Source organism: Gekko japonicus, unplaced genomic scaffold (assembly GCF_001447785.1).
Source record: "Gekko japonicus isolate JY-2015 unplaced genomic scaffold, Gekko_japonicus_V1.1 scaffold31, whole genome shotgun sequence".
In the NCBI taxonomy this organism is placed as follows: Eukaryota; Metazoa; Chordata; class Lepidosauria; order Squamata; family Gekkonidae; genus Gekko; species Gekko japonicus.
This window is the reverse complement of record NW_015161404.1, coordinates 1,680,852-1,686,389: the sequence shown is the minus strand read 5'-3', so window position 1 is coordinate 1,686,389 and position 5,538 is coordinate 1,680,852.

The following is a 5,538-nucleotide window of genomic DNA, read 5'->3' as shown; positions in this document are numbered from 1 at the left end:
TAATTTTGTTTCCCTCTATTACAAAAGGGACGTTGAATTGCTTCTTGAATATCTCCTCTGTTATTGATCTTGTTACAAATTGTACAATTACATCCCTTGGTAAATTCTTCTTTTCTGCAATTCTGGAGTTCACTCTATAAATCAAATCAAAGTCTGAGTCCATTGACCCTTCTTCCTCGCCCAAAAAAGCCGTTATCACTTCCATCATTTTTTCTTTTAAATTCTCATTCTCTGTTTCCTTAATGCCTCTGAATCTCAGATGAGTCTGCATCCTTCTGAACTCCATCATTGTCTCTGATCTTGTAATTTGTTGAGTCAAAGAATCTTGTTTCTCTTCTATTTTTTGTATCTTCTCCTCTGTCTCTGTAGTCTTGGTTGCATTTGCTTGAACATCCTTCTTAACTCCTTCCATTTCTTGCTTGATTGAAGTTATTTCTGTAGTAACCAGTTCCTTCAATGCTGTTATGTTCTTCTCTTGGACTTCTTCTAGATGTTTCAGATGAATCTGAGTTTGCTTCTCCAGTTGGTCCCCCAATGTTTTTTCTATCTGCTCCCCCATGGCTTGTATTGCCTCTGTCATTCTCTTCTCCATTGCTTCCATGGAGGCCTGCATCTCTTTTTTCTCTGTTTCCCTTGACATTTTGGGGGTTGAAGTAGATCCAATCCTAGGTCTCACAACTGGTTTAAGTTCTGGGTCTGAGTCGGCTCTTTTCTTGCCTCTCCTGGTCTCCGTCTTGGCGATTTCTTTTCAATTCACAGATTCGCAAGATAAAGCACTCTTCTAGATGATAAGATTTAGTCCTCCATGCCTCTCTGTTTACGCTTTCCAAAGACCCTTAGAAATATATTAAAAAAGCAAATTTAGTTGAAGTCCTCCTCAAAATGTCGGGCGCAACTTCTCTATGGTAATTTCATGTAGAGTAGGTCAAATTGATACTTTGCAGGCCCTTCCTTCCGCATACAACTCACTTCCGGTCCGGCACCTTTAAAAGTTCCACTGTCTTCCTTTCGCTAATGCCCGTCTAGGAATTCAACTTCCTGGATGTTTCACACGGACCTCTTTCTTTGTGACACCAGCCTGCTCTTCCCACGCTATTGTTCGTGAGTTTCGATTTTACAGTTGCGCACACGGCTCCATCTTCACCACAGGAATGTTAAACAATAAGCGTTTTTACAGTTTTTAAAGGCTTCAATCAACTTTTTTCTCTCCGGAATCGGATTTCTGGGATTTACTATTCATTTTCCGCTCAACCGCTTAATTCAAATTGACTCCAAACTCAGTTCAGGTAAGCGGCACGTTTTTGTTATCTAGCACGTTCAAAACGGGTTTCGCATTGTTTCTTTTAACTCACAGTTGTTGTCCTTCTTCAAAGAAGTCTGCTGACGAAGAATTTATGCCGGTAGCCCGGCTCGATCGGCCACTATAGAGTTGCTTGGCACTTGCCTTCTTCGTGGGAGGAGGTCAAAGCCCAATTCAGCTTCTTCCGAAGCTGGATTACGCCAACCTCACACTCCCTCTAGGGCGCTGCTGCCTGCTTGTCCCCCCCCCTCACTGGGGAGTGATGCGTTGGGCTGTATATTGCCCAAACTGTCAAAAGTGGCCGTCGCTCGCTTCGCACGATTGCGAAACGCTTCAGTCCTCCATCTTAGCTAGACCGGAAGCCGAACAGAACAAAGTTCTAAACAATCTTGACCAGTGCTTTAATCTTTAATCTCCAAATATGAAACATTATCGTCTAATGTCCCACACTCCACACAAGGCAACATTACTTATATAAGTATATGTACAACATATACATGTGACACATGTCTGTGAGTAGGAATGGGCATGAACCAGGAAAATGTGGTGTGGTTCATGGTTTATGAACTCCAAAGGCATTTGGATCGGGGCAGTTCGGCGGTACTGCTGTTATTGGACCTGTCGGCTGCATTCAACGCAGTCGACCATCAGTTGCTGACCCACCGCCTCGCCGACATGGGGATCCAGGGGCTTGCTTCCTTTCTCCAGGGTCGGGGACAAAGGCTAGGGGAACAGCAGTCCAGGAGTCACCTGCTTGAGTGTGGAGTGCCTCAAGGGGCAGTGCTTTCCCTGATGTTATTTAACATCTACATGCGCCCCCTTGCCCAGATTGCCCGGAGGTATGGGCTGGGATGTCACCAGTACACCGATGACACCCAGCTCTATCTGATTTTGGCCAGCCATGCGTACTCCAGACAAGAAGATCTGGACTGGGCACTGCAAGCCGTGGCTGGTTGGCTTAGACTGAGCCAGCTGAAGCTGAACCCGGTGAAGACGGAGGTCCTGTGCCTGAGTTGGGGCGGTTCAGGGGTAGGGATCCCACTACCGACTTTCGGTGGGGCACCATTAGTGCCAGCACCGGTGATTAGGAGTTTGGGAGTGCTCCTGGATACCTCCTTATGGAGGCCCAGGTAGCAGTCACTGCTAAGTCAGCCTTTTACCACCTTCGGCTGATTCGGCAGTTGGTTCCCTTTCTCGACTGCGATGACCTGGCTACAGTGATCCATGCAATGGTAACCTCAAGACTAGACTACTGTAACACTCTCTACATGGGGCTGCCCTTGTTGCAAATTCGGAAGCTGCAGCTAGTGCAGAATACCGCGGCCAGGCTTCTGATGGGCTTTCCTTGATGGGAGTGCATCCGGCCTGTGCTGAAGGCACTGCACTGGCTGCCAATAGCATACCGAATTCACTTCAAGGTGCTGGTACTCACCTTTAAAGCCCTATATGGCCAGGGTCTGACATACTTGAGGAACCGCCTTTTCCCATATATACTCCAGAGAGCACTACGGTCGGGGTCACAACATCGATTGACCCTCCCAGGCCCTAAGGATGCCAGGCTCGCTGCTACTAGGGCCAGGGCCTTTTCAGTGGCTACTCCATACTGGTAGAATGAGCTCCCGGAAGAGATCAGGGCCCTGCGGGATCTTCTACAGTTCCTCAGGGCCTGCAAGATGGAGCCCTTCCACTAGGCTTTCGATTAGGAACTGCCCTCACCACTACCACCAACATCTGTGGTTATGGGCCAGCCCTAGCTTTGAGACCGAGACATACCATCGCGTGACGCCAGAAGATTACTTAGTCTGAAATTGTCTGATGTTACATCATATAGCACGCCATCTCTATTAGTGATGGAATGTTTAATACTACTAGCACTTTATGATTACCTGAATGTTTTAAAATGTTTTAAATATTTTTATGTGGATTTTATGGTACCTTGTACCAATTACTGTAAGCCGCCCTGAGCCTGTTCGTGGGGAGGGCAGGATACAAATGGAATGAATAAACAAACAAATAAACAAATAAATATTATGGTATGCCTGGTTCATAAACCACAGACCATCCTGAACTTTTAAGGGCTAAATATAATGGTTCAGTTCAAGAGGTTCATGATGTGGTAGGAAACCCCCCCCCCCCAGCATGCTAGAGACATCAAAATCACAGGGAGTCTCTGGATGACTCTCCTCTACTTCCCCTCCAAGTTCAGTTAGCATTGGATTTATGGGGTTTGAATTAAAGCCCCCAAATAAGGTTCCCCATCCTCCACTGTTTCCAATGGTGGGGAAAAAACAGCAAAAAAGCAAGGGCAATAGAAGCTCAGCAGAACAGAATCAAAGTCCCAGAGAATCTCTGCAGAAGAAACTGAAGGTGGGGGGCATTTTGCAAGCCCAGCAGAACCAGTGCCATTGTGGCAATGCAAACCCAACAGGACAGAGGTAAAACCAGAGAATCTCTGCAGTAGAAACTGATGATGGGGGGATTTTTGCAAGTCCAGCACAAAATCACACTCCAAGGGAGGGGGGGGGTTTGCAAGCCCAGCAGAACCAGTGCAATGTGCTAGTGCCCAACAGAACCCAATGCCAATGTGACAATGCCAGCTCAACAGGACTGATGTCAAGCACAGACTCACAATCCAAGCGGGGGTGGGTGGGTGGGTTTGGAAGACAAGAAGAACCAATGCAACGTACGAGTGCCCCTAGTTAAATACCGCAAAACAGGACCACAGTGTATACAGAGTATGTTCAAAAACAGAGCAACCACCTTGTGTATAAATCCAACATATGTTTATGTGTATTCTGTTAACTCACAGAAATGTCTTGATAAACAATTATACAATATGTATACACTGGTACACATTTAATTGCAAATTATTCTAACAAGGAGCATTCTAGAATTTCTACATAAAAACACCACATGGAACTGCAGTCTCTACACTGTAGAGACCTCAATATGTAAAGGCAATTGCAAAGTCCAGACTATAAACAATTTTTCTCTGTGCAGAAGTAATAAGGTAGTGCGACAACATACATCTGGCCTTTAAGCGCATTTCAAGATACTTCTTCAAGATCACAACACCAATACCATGCAGAACATAAACCGGAACCAATGCTTAATAATATTATAACCAAAAGCCACTGCCATTTACACCTTGTCCACTGGTGTGTAGGCTTTTTCATCCAAGCATATTGGCTCTTGCATGGAACACGTGACACTGATGACACAAAAGGGCGGCGGGAAACAAAATTTGAAATCAGGAATTCCTCACTGGAAACCTGCGAGTTCAGATCTGAAGGGTGTGTGTGTGTTGTGGGAAAAGTAGATTCAGAAAATGCAGATAATGGGGCACTAAATTTGAATCTACTCCTTGGGAGGCAAACAGTTGTGTGGAAAGTTTTACAAACATTGATTATTTAAGAACGTTGATGTGAAGGTTTGCATTTGTGTGGAAATGCTCAGGGATCACTTCCCTTGGAGCAAATGGCTGCTTTGGAGAGTAGATTTAATGGCATTATATCCCACTGAGCTCAATCCTCTCCCCAAACCCTGCCCTGCCCAGGCTCCACCCCTAAAATCTCCAGGAATTTCCCAACCCTGAGTTAGTGACCTTAATTCAGGACCAAGCTGTAGGTATTATATAGATAAAAACAATGGACTGTCAGCAAGCTGCCATGATGTTCTGTGTTACTTGTATGACTGTACAGTTTCTTCCTCCCCCCCTTTGCCTACTAGCCTGTATTTTATTCTGCTGTAATGCCTAAGCCAAACAACTGGAGGACGTGGTGTAGGAGTGAGCTTGAATGCCAGCTTGTTGCTTTTAGATCCTGGGAACTGCACCTGTATTATGTCTGGAGATAGCAGTGTTCCCAGGCAGTGAGCGCGCAACCGTTTCCTTTCACCCGCCAGCGGGAAAGTGACCCATTGGTTATGTGCCTGGTTCAAATCCCTTTATTATGCTTGCCCTAGTCGTTTGTACCCATTCCTAACAAAGAACTTGTTTGCGTATCTTTCCAAAGCTTTGAAATAAATTTTGCTTTTCTGAAACGTGGATTTATTCTTGATGCTTGGGGATCCAACATATTGTTATCAAAGGCTTCGCCCAAATTGCCCTCCCCCTAACTGACTTGCTTAAAACCAAAGGGAAGGGGTTTGATGCCACCAAGCCGGGTGCTCCGCTTAAATGGTCCCCTGAGTGCGCGGACGCCTTTGACCGTTTAAAACGAATGTTCACTTCCGAACCG